Raw genomic sequence first — 18,355 nt, 5'->3', positions numbered from 1 at the left:
CTCAGTCTGCCGTGTTTCCTCATGGAAAGCTTTTTTTCCCCTTCTTGACAGCTTTAATGAGATTAGAAGGAACCCAGAAACCAGGGAGACATGTAACGCCTGTAAATGGGCTGGAATGAAATGCTGCTAAACTATTCATCAGCTGGGACTGTGCTAAGTGCAAGCATGTAAACAGACACACACTGACACGCATGCGCAAAACGCACGCTGAAATCTAAGAACGCTGTTCTTCCCTGACTCCCTTGACTCAGCACGACAGCCTTCCAAATTAAGGCAGTCGTCACTGGGTGTTGTATGAGTTACCGGAAAACACCACATCGCGCGCTACTTTGGCTTCCTGAGATGAGTCATGACCTAAAGGGATTTATCCTACAGGCTGGATGGAACACAGAAGCTATAATCTATGTACATATCTTAGCATCCGTGTCCTTCCTCTGTTGCTTCCATTTCATCATTAGAGTATGTACTGTACAATTTCCATCAAAATGAGGCTCAGTCATGAGTGCTGAACGAGGTCTGCGTTGCCACTTGTGTTTGGTGAGAATAAATTCCTTCACTGTCTAAATGATCTTTACAGGCACAGTTGTTGTCATGCATAAAAGTGGATTTCACAATTTTATCATGTTTTCATAGTTTGTGTTGGATATGCTGGACTGTGTTGGCAAAATAAATTGTTTTAGCTCCATTTTTGCACATGGATGAGCATCATCATGTCCCGCTGCTGCTAAATTTGTTTGTTCATACTTAACGGTGGTAGGAAGAGTGGCACGCACTAATATATTGTGAGGCAAAATGAAATCTAACAGCTTAGTGGTGGCTGTTCCTGCTTGTGCTTCTCCCTGTAGACCAGGCACAGTCTTTGACTAGCATTGCAAGTGTTTGTGATTCTATCCCTCTTTTATTCAGCTGAGGAACATTGCTAAATGTAGGCTTATTGTGTCTTAAGCTGAGTGTTATTCATGCTTGTTTTTCCGCTCAGTTTGTTCCAAATGCTACCTTTTCTCCTATTTTGGCAAGACATCTGTAGAATATTTACAACTGGTCGAAAACGCCGCTTTTAAGCTTTTCACTGGAACCTCAAAAAGGTCTGATGTAACACCAGTTCTGATTTCTTTACACTCACCCACCATCAAGTTCAATTCATGATTGTTATGTTCACTTTTAGCAGCCACGTCTCCTCAAAATTCTGTTTTTGTACTACTAGTCCGAGTACTCTAAATTGCATCTTTTTCAGATCAACATATGATAAAGCTGTTTTGAATGCGTCTTTGCGGATGCCCATACACAGCATATCCGCAAAACATTTAATGACGGATTTAATGTGACCTCTTGCAGTGCGGTTTTCACTCATATCAAAATGTAACCATTAGTAGCTTGTTATGGTTAGCTTAGCAGGGGTTAAATCATGATTTGTAATGCTGGGGAATGGATGTGTGTTTGTGTGTGTACGTGCTTCAGCAATAGTGACGGGTGAAATATTTCTCCAAACATTTGAATCAGAAACGTTTTGTACACATTAAAGGGTCGGCCTGTGATTGACAGATGCACAGAAAACTAATGAGGTCTCATCTCTGCATGCGGCTATTTCTCTCTCTACCTTGCGTCCATCTATCTGTGCCGTCTGACTGATAACAGAGGACATTGATTTGCAAGGTGAAATCCACGGACAGTACGAAGGGAAACCTGATGAAACAACTGATTTTTACTGATACACCATATTGGACTTAATAAATCTCTTGGTGCAAGTGGAAACATATTTCAGTCATTATTTAAATTATTAGAAACTGTACTATAAAACTATAAACGCTGCAGACGATAGATGTAGTAAAGTAAAGCATCCACTGATGACAGTGAAGGCTGGCTGTGCCGGGAGTGAGTCCTAACCCAGTTTAACCCCCGATGCTTAGGCTCTCACATCAGTTGAATAATGCTAGGAGAAGAATAAGACCTTGGTTAAACCCTGGAAAAGTCAAAAGGCACTTGAAGCAGACAGAACATATTTTCTTTATTGGAGAGTTAACCAAGTCATTAACTTTCCCTTACCTTAATGAGAGTGCTTTTGTTGGCTCAATCTAACCAGACACAGTAATGTGAACTGAACTGAGGCACTTCCTAAGGAATGGAATGTCTGGACAGGTAAGTGATTGCTATATTTAAATTATGTACAAAATTTTCAGTGTTGCAATTCGTGCTTATAGCTGAAATCGCCCACTGTATATACCCTGTTCTCCAGTTGCAAATAAGCAATTATTTGTAACACTAAGCACTGGCGATCTCCACTTGTGGGCAAGTGTGAGTAAGAAGCTAATGAGTGAAACGGTCAATGAGACTGAGAAAAGGACAGATGGAGTGGCTGAGCGAGAGAATGGCTGATGGCAGATGGAACAACTGAGAATGGGAGAATAATGGCGATCAAGGCAGGGATTTTGTGAGAGGAGTTGAATGATTGCTGCTAAATGCTCTGTGTGTGTCAATGTGTGTGTCGGTGTGTATGTGTCAGAGGTGAGTGGGGTTGCCCTATCAATGTCTTAATTGTCTTTCTCTTAAATTGCAATTCCACTGGTCTGCCAGTGCCCCCATTAGGATGACCTTCAGTTGCTAATGGGCGGGGAATGGGAAATATGTTGTCCATGATGGGAACACGAATGAGCTAAAGGATACATTTGTGTGTGTTTGTGTGTGCAAGAGATAGAGAATAGGTGGGAGATAAATGTGGATATGTTGAGAAGAAGATAAAAAGGAAAGAAAATGGTTGATGGAGTGGCATGGAAAGTCAAAGGAAAGGAGTCAAATCCTTAAACTATAAATAGATTGATATGAGTAACAGAGGAAAGGGAAAAGGCTTTTCAGTGATGGGACAGATAGAGGAAGACGAAGATGAGTGTGAAGCACTCGAGGCCTGAGTTCATATGAGGACGAACAGTGCTGAAGGAAAAGGCCTTCCTCTCCTGTCTTTTCTCTTTGACAAAATGTGCATTAGTGCCTACACTTGTAAAGATCCTCACTGAAATAATACACTCTAGTTCCTAAATGAATCCCTGACCTTCATACTTATTTATACATCTAACCATCCTTCAGGAGTTTGCACACTGAAACCAGATTTTTATTTATTTATTCTTTATCTGTCACGTTTTATACCTCAAGCAGCCCTTGAAGTGAGAACCTTATTTTTTCTGAAAATGTCCTTCCTCTCATGATATTAATTCCTGATCCACGTGTCACTCCCCTCCAACCAAATACACACGTAACCACTGTATTCAGGGCAGTATCATACATACACACTGAACATGTGCACAGCCTAAAGGCGGCCATATATACACACAGCCTTCCAGAATTCTACACAATGTGATCAATACTGTACATAGAAGGCATGTAGCATGTGCTATATGTCTCCACATCCCCTTAGAGAAATCACAAATGCGTTGCTGATAACCTGCACACGACTCTAAGGAGTCCTGTCTGTGAAGGGCAGCTAATTCTCTGCCTCCAATCACAGGAGATGGCTTGCTCTCGTCAGCTTTGATTCATGAGTATGGACACTATAGAAGCACTGTGCAGCTGAGCAAACTAGGGCAAAATTAAGTCTAGGTAACTGCCACATAGGCAAAAGTGCACACAATGACACACACAAATGCACACATCCTTGGAGATACAAACATGGCATTGTTTTCGGAGTCAGTGGGTTGGCATTGTCCTTGACGAAGAGTTCGACTTCTTAAACAGAAATCAATCACTTTAAGAGACGATTAGCTGAGGAAAACACCTACTTTTCTTCTTGTGATTCTCTTCATCTTTTCCCCTCTGCTCCTCTGTCACTGCCTTTCTATCCACAGCATATTTTATCAGAAAACACACTGAAAGTCACACTTTAAAGTCAAAAATCTTCACAGAGAGCAGTGTCACCTACAGGCTTATCCCAAATTGATTTAAAATTGTGTAGAGTGATGCAGGTCCAAACCTATATTGTTGACAATACTCATGACTGGATTAGCCCACTTTGGGTCTGTGGGTGAAAAATTCACACTGACACATTGCTAAATACCAAAAAAAAAATAACTTCATCGTCGTCGATCTGAAGTCAGGTCTGTCTCTAAAACTACCAACCCAGATTTCTGTGGACTAGTGCACCTTGGGGGAGACCTGCAGAAGCCGTGGTAAAAGTAATGGGGGGGGTGAAGAGACTACATTTTCAAGGAATGTTGTAGTTTGTTTTTGAGCCAGGGAGGAACCATGCTTTGGGTTTGTTCATGTCAGTGAGCATTTTGTTTTCTTTATATGCTTTACTGTCAGTTTATATCTAATGCATTTATCAGGCACTATCAAACATTACATCAAACTTCTTTCTTATTTCTGTTGAGAAGTGTCTATCACCAGTACGTATTGCTATGATTTTGTTGCCCAGTACTATTACAAAATTATACTGTTTTGAGGATTATTAAGATCTTATCTGTTCTATCCTTATCCTGTCATCTAGTCACCTACTAAATCTTTAACTGCCTGAATGTGTGCATTCATGGCTGAACATATGGAAAATGAAAATGTAACTCATGAAAAGGAAAAAGGTCAGGAATGACTCAGCTTTGTCACTGAATGCTAGGATGGCAAACACGCATTTATATGCTCCATTTAGTTAAATCAGTCAGTGAGGTATTAAAGATATGGCAAGTCTTGGAACATGAAATCCCCCTTTTGGTTTCATCACCTGGTTGCCATGGTATGTGTCTTTTGAAGGAGACCACCCGACTTATTTAGTATCTCTGTCACGTCCCTGTTTTTTTTAGCTACCCTCTTTCCTTTTCTTATCACGCACTTCTTCAAAAACACATGCAGTATGAACACCCACAGCTGTTTGCATGACGAGGCAGATAAGGGAAGATACTGTTCAGAGTTGGTGAGCATGATATTAAATATACCCTTTCAGTGGTTTCCTTTTTTTTATTTATTTTTTTTCCCTGTTGTGTCAGTATGTGTGTCCCAATGGTTTCTGTATTTGTGTCCACTGTCTCCCCAACAGACATACACAAAAACAATTCTGTCCGACACACCATACTACACAATGTGCATGTCAGTTGCCCTGCCGTTTATTCCCAGTGTGTATAGAGCGCATACACCCACAGACATGTATGCATGTGGTGTCAAGGTTTTATCAAGTATCAAGTGCCTTGCATCGTCGAGCACTTGGGGCAGGCGGCTTGTCCCCAGTGCAGCAGACTGGAAGGCCGGGATCCCAAAGGTCAGCTGCGCTATGCATAAACAGACATGAACCACTGGCCCGGATGTTTTCAGCAGCACGCGAGGCAGCTCACAGCCAGATAAGCACAAATCAGAAACGGTGCCAGTCAGAACCTTTAAGCCTTTGAGCACCATCTGGTTCTGGGCCTATCCAAGAGGAGCAAATCCCACCAGGTTAGGAAGGACAGGAGGATAAACAAGAGAAGGAGAGATGAAGGAGTGCAGTGGCTGGATGGGGGGAAAACTCATGACTGCAGAAATGAGGAATAGCAGAGAAAAATAGTTGTTTCAGTATGCATGCTGGTATTTTGCTATGGGTATTTTCACTGTGGTTTTGTCTGGGGGGGGGGGAGGTGCAGTAGTGGCGGCGGCTTGTGGCAGAGACGACCCGAAAATTTGGATCCTTTCTCATTTTTAGACCGCTCTGGCCACCATTTACTGATGACAGATTGAACCCAGTGTAAACCGACCTTTGTTGCCTTCGTGTGTCTTCATTTAAACTGAAGAATTCCCAAACAGCAGAGGTCTTCAGCATTTTGTGTTGTGTTTATGCAATGAAGTGAAGCATGACGTCAGAGTCGGCAGCCACCCGGCCAATCGGGTGGTGTTTACAAACACGAATGGAGGAGCCGAAATGAGCCAAAGAACACGGCGGGATGAGCCGAAGTGGGCCGAAGGCGCAGGGAAGAGACGAGCTCCGGATATTTTCGTCTGGGGGGAGGAGGGAGTGATCACATAGACATGTGTATATGTTATAGACATATTCAGGCGAATATTCAGGTACCAAATTAATATCCGGATAGTGCCGTAGCGAACGAATATTCGGATATTCGGGATATTCGGGTCCAGCCCTAATATGAATATGACCACTTTAACCATCGTCACAAAGGCGAAGGTAGCGGCTTAATTTTCAGTCTTGCAGGAGTTTCTGTGTTTGTTGAGCATTTTTCCCTTTACTTTCTGTTCTAACTCATCCCAAATCATCTGATGCATCACTCTATCAGTCTGATTCTTGGTTAAATAGCCTGGGTGGTGTGTTTTGAATCACTGTCCTGTTGAAAAACAAGGTATTAACCCAATATCTGCAAACCGCTTAGAATGGCAAAATGCTGCAGGATATTTGTGGTCACTGTGCTGGTTTAATGTTGTCCTAAATTCTGAATCAATGTCCAACAAATTTACCTACCAGGCCCTGCATTTACCATTACACCACCATGCTTCGCCATGCAGAGTTTATCGATTCTCTTTTTCTGTGTTTCACAAGAATACAGCAATTGTGACCAGATATACCAGGGTATAACATCTGTTTCTTGGGTCAAGGCCTCCCTTGCTGAAGCAAGCCGACCATGACGACCTGAGCCACATAGTTTCTTCTGTGTATGTTAAGATGTGTCTCTTAGCTGGAAACTAGGAAGGACTTTAATCTTTTTATCATAACATTTGGTAGTTTCTGGGATTGTACTTGTATAAACTTTCGAAGTTCATGAATTTGTGGATTGACTAAACTTCAGGCTTTTAAATAATGATGGACTGACATATTTGTGTAGCTTGTTGAGTGGCTCTGGCTATAACATGGAGTATTAGTTATATTATTCAATATGTTTGCTGCATACCAGCACAACAAAGCTGATGGTGACAAATGAAGAAGGAAAAAAGTTGTTCCAATTAACTCTTGACGAGGTGCTCCTTTTAATTACTAGTAAAGAATTGCTGGAGTGTGCAGAGCTGTCATCAGGACAAACATTGGCTATGTTGGGAAATATATTTTTGTCTAGTTTATGTTTGCTGCTTAACTTGCTGTGTGTTATTTTGCCTTGTTCTTTAGGGTAGAAAACAATAGATAAAGAGAAACCCTTGAATAACATTGAGACTTGTGCTATTAACAGATAAGCAGCCAGGAGAGGAATAGCGTAATTTAGAGAAAATCAGAAAACATGCTGAACTTACAGACTAGAAAAATGAGACCGTCTGAATTTGTTCAGGTCTAATGCTGACAAGGCATCTGCCAAAGTGTTTGTGAGTACATGCAAGTAGTACGTGTTGTGCATCCTGGCAGTGGAGCAGGGATACTACAGGGCTACCAGAGGCTTCATGGGAGTTTGGAGAGGGTTCACGACTATGTCCCTCGGGGAGCCTTGTGGGATGCACCGAGGCAGTGTGGGGTATCAGCACCGCAGATACAACCCACCGTGTCCTTTAATAACTGGAGTGAGAGCTGTGTCTGTGTTTCTCAGCAGGCCTTTGTCAGGATTGTCTCCCCGTCGCCAATTTTGTTTATGATTCCCATGGACAGGCTCTCAAGGCACAGCCGGAGGAGAGTGTACAGTTTGGGGACCTCTGAATTGCCGCTCTGCTCTTTGCAGATGATGTGGTTCTGTTGACTTCATCAGACCATGATCTGCAGCATGCATTCAGGCAGTTTAGAGTCAAGTGCGAAGTTGGTAGGGTGACACTCAGCACCTCGTCTGAGGGCACGGTTCTCTACTGGGAAAAGAGGGATGTCTTTATCAAGGCGGGGAGTGAGTTGCTGCCTCAGGTGAAGGAATTTAGGATCATCTTCATGAGTAAACAATTAAAAATAGTAAGAACACATTAATAATGTACCAGCTGGGCATGCAGAAATGCTGTGAGATAATGGAAAATGAAAAAAAAATCTATCCTTATTATTGTTATTATAATTATTATTATTGAAGTAGTTTGAAAATATATAGATTAGTTTTTCTTTTATTTTACATGACATGTAAATTCACAGTTCATTTTTGTTATTTTCCTAATATTTCCCTGTGCTTCAATAATGCAGAAACAGTTTGTAGAGTAGACTATTTGAATCTTCTCGTACTTCACATCATTCCATAAGCCACTTTTTTCCATCCTACACTCCTGAAAATATTGTGATTGTTATTATGATTATCATTATATTGTTGTTTATTGTTCCTCTACTGTATGATACATGCTGCTGTAACATGGGAAATTTCCCCGGACAAGGGGCGTAATAAAGGATTATCTTGTCTTGTCTTGTCTTGTCTTGTAGTAAAGACAGAAAATACTGTAAAATTACACATTTTTCTTGACAGTATTTGGTATCAGCAATAATGTCGGCAGTATGTCAGACTGTTGTGGTGAAGAGGGAGCCAAGGCAAAGCTTTTAATTTACTATATGAGCTACATTCAAATGCTCACCTGTGGTCATGAGCTTTGAGGGAAGTACTGAGAGCAGGAATAGAAGCAGCCAAAGTGTTGTTTCCTCCAATAGTGTGACTGTATTCAGCCTTAGACTGTTACTTAACTGTTGCTTGCTCACATTTAACTGGCCAGTTGAGGTGGTTTGTGGATCTAATTGGAAGCTTTCTGGGCGGATTTAACCAGCTTGGGACCCAGAACAAGCTGGAAATCTAATCTGGTTTAAGAAAACCTGGGGATCCCTCACAAGGAGCTGGAAAACAGAGCTGGGGAGAGGGACGTCTGGCCTACCTTTCTTAGCCTGCAGCCACTGCGACCCGACTCTGGTTAAGAAGCAGAAAATGGATGAATAAGTGGATGGATTAGTCTTACTGTCAGATGGTGAAAATCGATGCTTCACTGAAGGATATATTTTGGGTGGAAAAAACATCTTCTTATACTTTAACAGTTTAACAATGAGCAGTTTCCTGCCTCTAAAATGCTGCCAAAATGGTGGAAAAAATGCTAGAAAAACTGCTGGGAGACTGGTGGTAAATGCAGCAGTTAAGTGTAGCACCAATCCAGCAGCTTTAAGACTGACCCAGCTGGAAGCAACAATACTGGCTTGGACAAAAGAAAAATTCACCAGTGAACGGAGTCAGCCGTAACAGCAAATAGAGCTGAGCCCGATTGATGCAGGGACTTGACTTCCACCTTCGACTGTTTATTTCTAGCAGTGCAAAGCGAATTCTGTGTGCCAACAAGACGGGGTGTTTTTTTTTTTAGATACAAAATAGAATTACCCACTTGCAGCAACACCTGTACAAACAGCAATCCTATTTACTCAGGCATAGTTTTTGCACAGAAATAAACAAATTGTGTTTATTGGTATCTTTCTCTTACCCAAATCCATCTTAAATTTAGCTGGAAAAGTAATGGAACTTGATTATTTTCTCATGAATAGTTAGTGTGCCATATTTAAACAGATATGGTATCAGATACAAGTTACAGTCAGACTGTAAAAACATGAAAAACAAGAACATCGACTAAAAGTTTACTTGCTTTCTGAAGTTTCACCTGCATCTCACAATCTTAGAAAACCAAATCTATTAAATGCCAGTAAGACTAGCAAGAGGCCCTTACTTTTTTTCTACTTCTTTAAAGGTTGAGAAGAAAATTTCGAGCTAAATCCACATTAATGTCATCAAAGTTAACCCTCTTGCTGACTGAGTAGCATGAAACTGGGTTCTGATCTTTCATTCTTGCACCATTAAACAATTAATGAGGCGATAATACTGTTTCCAAGCTTGCAAAGACTTTGCTAAGATGTCAATTTTCAAGAAAAAATATAATCTTCCTTTTGAGTCTGAACAGCCATCTCTATTTTCTTCCTGCCGTGTTCAAGAGATTAATTATACTATGTTAATCATTAGTACACACTGAGCTATTGGTGCTAAATGAAGTGCAAAGATCACTTATTGTACCTCAAAAGAAATTACCTGTCGAAGTCAGTCCCTCCAGTGAAAGAAAACTGGTAACTAGACATCAATTAGTGACCATTGCACTGGTGAATCTGGAACAGTCTTATCAAATCCCTGAACAGCTGCTTCACTGGCAAGTTTTAAGCTATATTCCTTTTCTGCTATTGCTAACTCCTTATGCCAATACATATAAGAGCTCTGTGGCAATTTGCAGTCAGTATAATGATGTTCACAAAGTCACAGAAGGACCACAGGGCTGAACAGAGCTGTGGAAAAACGAAGTAATGCTCACTGTGTTTAGAGGTTTATAGCCAATTATCTACAGCAGCGATATTCAAAAGAAATACAGAGTAGAAGTGTTTTGAAGGCTTACATATATGCAGTATATACATCTCCTTTATAGGTGTGTCTGTGTGCGTATCTGTAGCACTTTTAAAAATTGTTTGTCAAGATAATATATCCAAGAGGTTTGCATTGATCCTTCTTGATTTGCTTTATTGCCATTCAAGTACAGTGCATTAATCGGAGAATATTTAGGCCATTTTATTGATGTGTTAAATGTCCAGTTAAAGACGACATTTTGCACACTTTTCTACATTTAAAACTTGCTTCCTTTGCAGCGTTTCTCGTGCTTCCACTCCTCCTGCTTTGTCTTTTCCTTGCCTTTGACACAGCTGTGCTTCTTGAATGGCACTCCTTATGACTTTGAGGAGTTTGTTTCCTTCCCTTTCTCAAACTGCTAGTAGCAGTGATCTATGGAGGATGATTGTTTTGTTGACACTGTGTGTCCCGGCCAGTAATTTCAACGAGTCTCCGGGGACCTATTATGCTGTTATAATTACCATTGGAAAGACTAAGTGAACTGCTTGTGCCTCTGCTCGGCATTCATCATGCTTTCTCATGCCTGTGGGCTGCATAGCTCCACTGCTTGATAAATTGTACACTTGAAATAGTGGGATTTTACCTCTGAATAAAGATAAGATAATTCTTTTTATAAATGCAGTCAGGTGCATCTGTAAGCTCATCCATGATACCCCTTGGTTGTACTAATCTGACTTCTCACAGTGCAGTATTATCCTTTGCTGGCTTTTTTTAAGTGATGCAAAGTCATAGGGACTTTTGCACCTCCACCTTTAGTCTGAAATGCTCTGCCGTTCAACTGCAGTGTTACATATCATCATATTTTGGCACATAGATGTGAGAGGAATTAGGCTTCTGGGAAAAAAATGAAGCAAAAACAGGTAGTTGCAGAGTAAAATTAACAGTTTTTTGCTTCTTTGGGCAACTAAATGAATATAGAATTCATACTTTGAATGCCAAAGCAAAAGAATTTGGTGGGAAAAAAAATCTGATTTTATCAATATGTGCACCACAGTCAGTCCTTGTCTGAAAGTTCTAACACCAAAGATTGTTTTTTGAATTATTCATTACCATAAACGATGACAATAGACGCTCAGAGTATCTGTCTTCTGTAATTTCCTCTTTATATAGCTTGAGTTGGCCTTTACAGCAAATCGCCCACACAAGCGTGACAGATTCACATGAAACAGTTCATCCATGTAATCTGGCTTTACTGTTTGTTTATCTAACAGATAGAATCCTTCCCGTTGTCTGATTACTCGACTGCAGCTGTATCAGAATTGAGTTTGTTAGTGCTAACACAAAGCAGTTGTTTTCTGGGGCTGCTTCTTCACAGTAAACATAACCAAATGACAAATTTTAAGTGTTGTAGGGAAGTATGGTTCATAAAGATAAGGACACAAAGAGTTGTTTGGTCTAAAGCAGCAGGCAATAGGTATTTCTTACAATTTGTCCAAAGCAGAATGATTCCATTGTCTCACAAACCTCATATTTATCTATTGTGTGGAAAACTGGCTGTGTTTGCACCACAGACTGAATGTGTCAAGGACAGCTATAACTGAATGTGTTTATCCATGGATTGTGTTCAGTTTCTGTCGGATTTCTTGTCCGGTCATGTGACTGTGCAGACAGATAAAACTGGAGGCAGAGGGAAATAATTTCCCGCTTTTGTACATTTTAACATTCAGCAGCATGTCCTTGGTTCACGCTCTCAAATATTTGCACGAGCAGGCCTGTGACTGTGATCGTCTCTGTGTGCGTTTATCTAACAATGTGTGCTCACCCACTTGTAGCGATCTGCACTACCAGTCAACAAGCAGCCGCTCTCGCTGCACCCTTCATTTGACTATTGAGGTCAGCTGTCCTCGTAACCTACCAACTGTGCCCAGGCAGCAAATGGAACCTGACACTGGTAAGTAGTCCCCCCCTACTCTCGGTGCAGGTGGCCTTGCAATCAGCTGCCCAGGTCTTTAAATGGGTCTGACTGTTGGAGCACTTTAAAACAAACAGGGAAACAGAGTTGCAATTGCTTTCTATACCTAGATATGTTTAGGGATAACAGCCCTGTTCTCTTTGATCATCATCCGGTTCTTTCTTATTTTATCCTTTGAATGTGTGCAGTTACAGCTGGCAAGTTATTAATATGAATGACTCAACAAATGCTTCACAGTGTATTGTGAAGAGATGCCTTTTTTATTGGGCGAGCAAGAAGTGCAGAAGTGCAAACCTTATTTTCTTAGCTGCCAAAGCATAAGTGAAAGGCAATAATTTGTGCCAGACGGGAGACAGCGATACTTTGAGCCACTCAACACCAACTTTAGAGAAAGCTCACTGTAAACTCTGCATCACAATCTCAGGCTCAAATTAGATTGATTGTGGCATAGTCAATGTCATGACCACTTTCCTTTTCCAGACAGCATTTTTCACTCTGCGGCCAACCTGATGAAAGTGCCAACGCATTTTAGCTCCTTTTAAATGGTTGTCAGTTGTACTGTATGAGGGGCGAGACTGCATCACGAAACCAAAAAATCAACACCGCAGCACGGGCTAAGATGAAATCTGTCATATAGACTTAACGTTTTAGTGTCCCCTCTTTTCTCTTTCTGCTTCCGTCTGTTGTTAGGACTGCTTTGTGTAAGACTCTGTCTTGACTGACATCGCTGGTGCTCTGCTTGTTTATGCTACTCATTCATGTGTGAGTCATTGCTCATCCACACTGCAGCTTGAAGTGCAGCACTGTTTCATGGAGAAAATCATCTGCCATTAGGGTGTTTAGCCGTGAAGGGTCTTTCCTCCTCCCACTCTCACTCAAAATGTTTCACGAATCCCCGTGAGACCGTGTTGAAATGCATGTGTGTATCTAAATATGTTCAATAAAACAAGAGCACAAAGAGCAAAACCCCAAAAAAATCTATGTTTTTATCTGAACATTCAGTGTCTGTTACTGCTCACTCAGAATGTTGATGATTAATAGTCAGATCAGTGCGAAACGGTGAGATAGTTGTAAGCTGCAGCTCCCTAATTATGGCATTATGCTGTTGTTCACCCACTCACCTGGAAAGCTGGGGTTTTTCCTAAACAGAGAGGCTCCAATTAACAATGCTCAGCCATGCACTCTGACATTGTTGTTTTTCTGTACTGTATGTGGTCAAGGTTGGAACAGGAAATGTTTCGAGACAAAAAGGTGAAGTTCACATACCTCCTCACTGAAGTGCTTAAAACTGACAGTATTAAACCAAATGAGTGCCTGAGAAATGAATCCTAAATTCTGATGTTTCTATATAAAATAAGTGTTGTCAGACATTGGACAGTATGAACTAAATAAGAAATGCTAAAAAGTTTGAGCCAAAGAAAAGTTAAAATAGCACAAGTAAATAGTGGACCCATTTAATGGTTTATATTTGACTGAACAAGGGCTTAAAACTCCAGAGAGGACTGGATTTCATATTCATGTAATTTTTCTAATGTGAAACTGAATCACATTCCAATTAAACTGACTTAAAGTATTGGGCATTGTGCAATCGTGCTCTCTGGTTTAAAGCACACACGGAGTGACATAATGTAACGAATGGAAATTTAGAGTTTAGACTTCACACTTAGGATCCTAATTATCCAGCTGATCGTCTCGTTTGAGCTCCATATCTGATTGTTTGTGTGAGGGCTGATATGCCTCAGAATGTGTGCTACGCTTGTCAAACATCATCTTTTGGGGGGCATCCCAGAAGTTCAGCTGGTTGAAGTTGTGCCCCATGCTATTTTTCTTCCTCTTTTTTCTCCACAATTTTCTTCTGTCTTTAGCTGTCTCTATACATAACTGGCTGCCTGTAAAAAATAAACAAGAAGAATCATTTGTGAATATTCTGCTATTGAAAACAACAAAGATATTTATTTTTTCTCAAGAACCCCATAGCTTTAAGTTCTTGTGTGATTCCATAGGCAACTGTTTGGCTCACTGGTAAATCCGTGTATTGTACATTGCCAAGGACATCCAACACACAGCTGTATAGTGCTGCACAGAAGTTGTGCTATTTTCAAAGCATTGAGATTTTCTGCAGTTCATTCTACCTCAATATATCATCATCAGCTGTGACAGTGAATTGAAACACTACAGCAGAGCTCACATCTCCATTCACAGCTGACCAAGTTCCGAAAAAAATTAAATAAAAATATTTGAAAATTGGAAGACACACACCCATGTGTGATGTGTTGCAAATGCTGGTCCAGGGGCGTTTTTCATTTCCATTTTCCATCCATACGAATTGCTGATGTGAATAATTACATGCCTACAGCCAGTTTTGTAGCTGCTGTGAGCAGCTGGTCTCTGCCAAGAAAGCAGACTCGCACATGCATACCAGCTCACAGATACATATGCACATATAGATATGAGTACACAGGCTCTCACACCATGACAATAGTATTGTATTTGGGCCCCACACTCCCTCATATCAATTACAGCATTTCCATGCTCAAGGGCTCTCACTGCCTTTCAACTCACAACCATGCAACACAACTTTTCTACTCAGGCAGCACAGTCCAAGGACATGACTAATGCATGAGTCACTCCGGAGCTCCAAAACAAACAATCACTTTATACAGTGATGTGCACAGTCCGTATATACTCTACAGAATAAGGCTGTGAGCTGTATAGCTACACCGCTCTATATAGATCTGCACTCTGTTAGGATGAACAAATGCAGACTGACACAAACATTCACATCTACATGCAGTATGGAGTGTTCAGTGACAAAACAGAGGGAGGAAGTGAGTACAGTCAGTCTTGTAATTTCCAGCACAGCATTAAAAACAAATCTGAAAATGTGTTATTTCAAAGGTCAGTCCCATACTGCTGCACTGTTAGACCTACATTCGCAAAGAAGTAGGGCTGGGCGATATGACGATAGATATCGTCTGGACGATAGAAAATGTCTATCGTTTTATGTGAAGATCCTATTGTTTATATCGCGGTGTCGCAAAACACGCTTTACGGCAGTATTTTACGTCACCGACGTGCCTTACGGCAAGCCCAGGCACACGGCAGTGTTGCCAACTTAGCGACTTTCTCGCTAAATCTAGCGACTTTCCAAAGCGTCCTAGCGACTTTTTTTGTCAAAAGCGACTGGTAGGGCTGCAGCTAACGAAGCCTTGAGTAATCGTCTGAGCATGAAACGGCATCAAAAGCGGAAGTGAGCGCGCAATGCAACAGAAATCACCATCCGACCAGAGCACGGAACACGGATGGACATCGGCGCTGCATTGTGCATGTATTATGTATGCATGATGCAGCGTGGACATCCGCGATCTATCGTAAACACGGATTTCAGCATTTACTATACAGCTGTATCTAAAAGCTGACATCCGCGCTGCATCGTACATACATAATATATGCACCAACGTCCGTCGGTGTTCCGCGCTCCATTCGAATGGTGATTTCTGTTGCATTGCACGCTCACTTCCGCTTTTGATGCCGTTTCATGCTCAGACGATTACTCGAGGCGACAAATCTAGCGACTTTTTGTGCCGTTTTAGAGACTCTGACAGGAAAACCCGGATCATTCTGCAGTTACTGTCCTCAACAAGCAGCAGGTGCTGCTGTGAGCCTCTCCCTCCCCCTCCCAAAGCACAGGCCGTCAGTCCAGTAACCCCGCAGCAGTCCCAGTGTCTGATCACTCCGCGGCCAGACGGCAGATGAATCGCGCATGCACAAAATCACTACAGATCCCATCCAGACTTACGGAGCGGAATATAAATGAAAATGTTTTTTTCACTGTCATACTAAAATAAACCACAGCATTTAGCCTCTAGTTCAAAAACATATTTTGGGTGTTTTATACTCATTTTTTGGTCACTTCCACAACGTTATTCCTCTCTCCTACAACGTTGATTATAATTACATGCAAACTTGGAAATATGCCCACGAACAACCAGCTCAAACCGACGAGCTTGTACCTAAAAGAGGGGGAACTTCTAGCGGTGGTTTGGATTTAAAAAGACTGACAAGGATCAGACTACCATACTTTGTAAGGTATGCCGCTGCCCGGTCCCATTCATTCATTGAATTTACCAAAAATATGCTATATCGTTATGTATATCGTATCGGGATATAAAATGAGCTATGTCGGGATATAAAATTTTGGTCATATCGCCCAGCCCTACAAAGAAGACAACTTAAAGGTGGAGTATGCGATTCTAATCCAATACACTTTCTGTCACATTTAGTTATCTCTTCACGGTCCGCTGCATGTCCGTTCTGTGTGCACACTGGGGGAAAAAACTGCCCCGACTCTGTAAATGAGAAACAAAGTGGCTTAGGCCAATCCACACACCACTATTCCAGTGTGTCCTGTACACGTTCACGCCTGTGCTAGTTTGTGCTGATGAACAGGACAGGGAAAAAGGTTAGAGGAGGAAGATGGAAGGAAAAGGGGGCAGTTGAAGTGAGAAGGTCAGTAAATTTAGCACATTACCTAAATGTTCTACCTGAGTGTCAGCAATCCTTCTCTGCAATCTGCATTAAAGAACATGTATACCTCTGACATGCAAAAGAAATCACCTGTGTCTGTATATCACACATAAAAACACCACACAAGTTTAAAATACAACCGGAAATGTCAAAAAATCTATTGTCATAGAGTTTTTATATTTCATATTTGTGTCATCATGTCCAGCAATCTGAAAATGGAAAGAGCTTAAGTCAGAATAATGGTAAATAAGAAACAAATGGACTTGTAAAAATCTCAAATCCACTTGAATGCAAACAAAATGAGTCCAGTGTTACACCATTCAGTGCTTGTTGTAAGAATAACTGTCTGGGAAAAAAAGCAAAAACTTCATATACAGTGTGTATGTAATGCAGTATACACTTCTCAATGCCCTGTGTGGGCTGAAACAGTGGAGATATATGGATGACAGCACTGGAAAACTCAATAACAATAGTTTGCTTTGGCGATGTCTTCAGCATCAAGGGTTCTTCTGGCAGGTCCCTCCAGTGATGTATAGTTTTGTGGTTCATTGTGCATGCACCAATGTACACAACAGTTCATGGCAATGTTCTGCTCCTCTAGCAACCTCATTTTGTTTGTCTCCATGGCTCTCCACAATGATTTCAAGAGACAGCTTTATGGATCTTGAATCAGTATGAATAAATAATTCCCCAGAATCAAACCCTGCAACCTTGAATGCTCTCCAACACCGCGGCGAGGTAATTTAATCCCTGAGCTCTATTTTCTTCTCACTAGTCAAGAATTATCCTATAGAGGCCTACAAACTGTTGAAGTGTACGATAAATCCCATTATGTTCATTATAAACTCAAACCCTTAGCAGTGCTATGGAATGCTGTTGGTGGGAGCTACTGGTTCCTTCTCCCCCACCTCTTTCTCTCAAACAAACATACGTACACACAAAACCCACACTGATGCTCTGTTGATTCCTTCCTACCTCAAAGGGTAATTAAATCTTAACCCAGGCACATCACTGAACTGAGCTTTTATTACAACAGACAGCATACTGATGGAATTAGTTGTTGCAGCCAGTCATGTCGCCAGCACGCAGTGGCAAAAGTAAGAGGAGGGAAAAGAGTGTGTTAGATAGACTGACAGATATACTGGGAAGTTTCAAACAGCACTAAAGTCTCCCACTTGCAGCCTCTGCCCAAGATGTTGTCCATGAAATTAACACACCATGTAGAAACTTTAGTCATTTTTTTCCTGATTCGTGTACGCTTCATCTGCCAGTTTACGATAAAGAAGGTTTTAGCTCCAACAGTGCTGCCTCAGGACTTACGGAACTTATTTATGATTATTTTAGTAATTAATAAGTGACTTTTATGATGTAAAATCTAAAATGTACTGACAAATACACATCTCAATACCACAAACCTCATAATTTGAAAGTCGAAAAACTCAATATGCTACTCCTACATGTGATGGGAAGCTGTTTTAGCATCACATAGTAATTTTTTTACAATATGTCTCATCATATGAACAGATAATTCCACTAGCTCATGTTCCAATCCGCATTTATAAAGCAAAACTGGGTCTATTCAAACTTTTCATCTTTTTTTTTGTCCACGGTGTTGGTTTAAGAAATAACGCTCTGTGCTGTTTGTGGGAGACAAGAACATAAA

The 18,355-nt window shown here is 41.1% G+C and overlaps 1 protein-coding gene across 1 annotated transcript in view; it reads left to right on the top strand.

Annotated features, from left to right (window-relative positions):
• Window positions 1-278: 278 nt before the first annotated feature.
• The window catches only part of LOC110967364 (insulin-like), a 28,193-nt gene continuing 10,116 nt past the window's right edge, over window positions 279-18,355 (top strand). Inside the window, exon 1 of the mRNA XM_051937491.1 lies at window positions 279-537. The gene's annotated coding sequence lies outside the window, so the exon portion shown is untranslated. The remainder of the gene's footprint in view (window positions 538-18,355) is intronic.

Source organism: Acanthochromis polyacanthus, chromosome 17 (genome assembly GCF_021347895.1).
Source record: "Acanthochromis polyacanthus isolate Apoly-LR-REF ecotype Palm Island chromosome 17, KAUST_Apoly_ChrSc, whole genome shotgun sequence".
Taxonomy (NCBI): domain Eukaryota; kingdom Metazoa; phylum Chordata; class Actinopteri; family Pomacentridae; genus Acanthochromis; species Acanthochromis polyacanthus.
The sequence above is the reverse complement of the archived record's forward strand: the minus strand, read 5'-3'. Positions and strand labels throughout refer to the sequence as shown.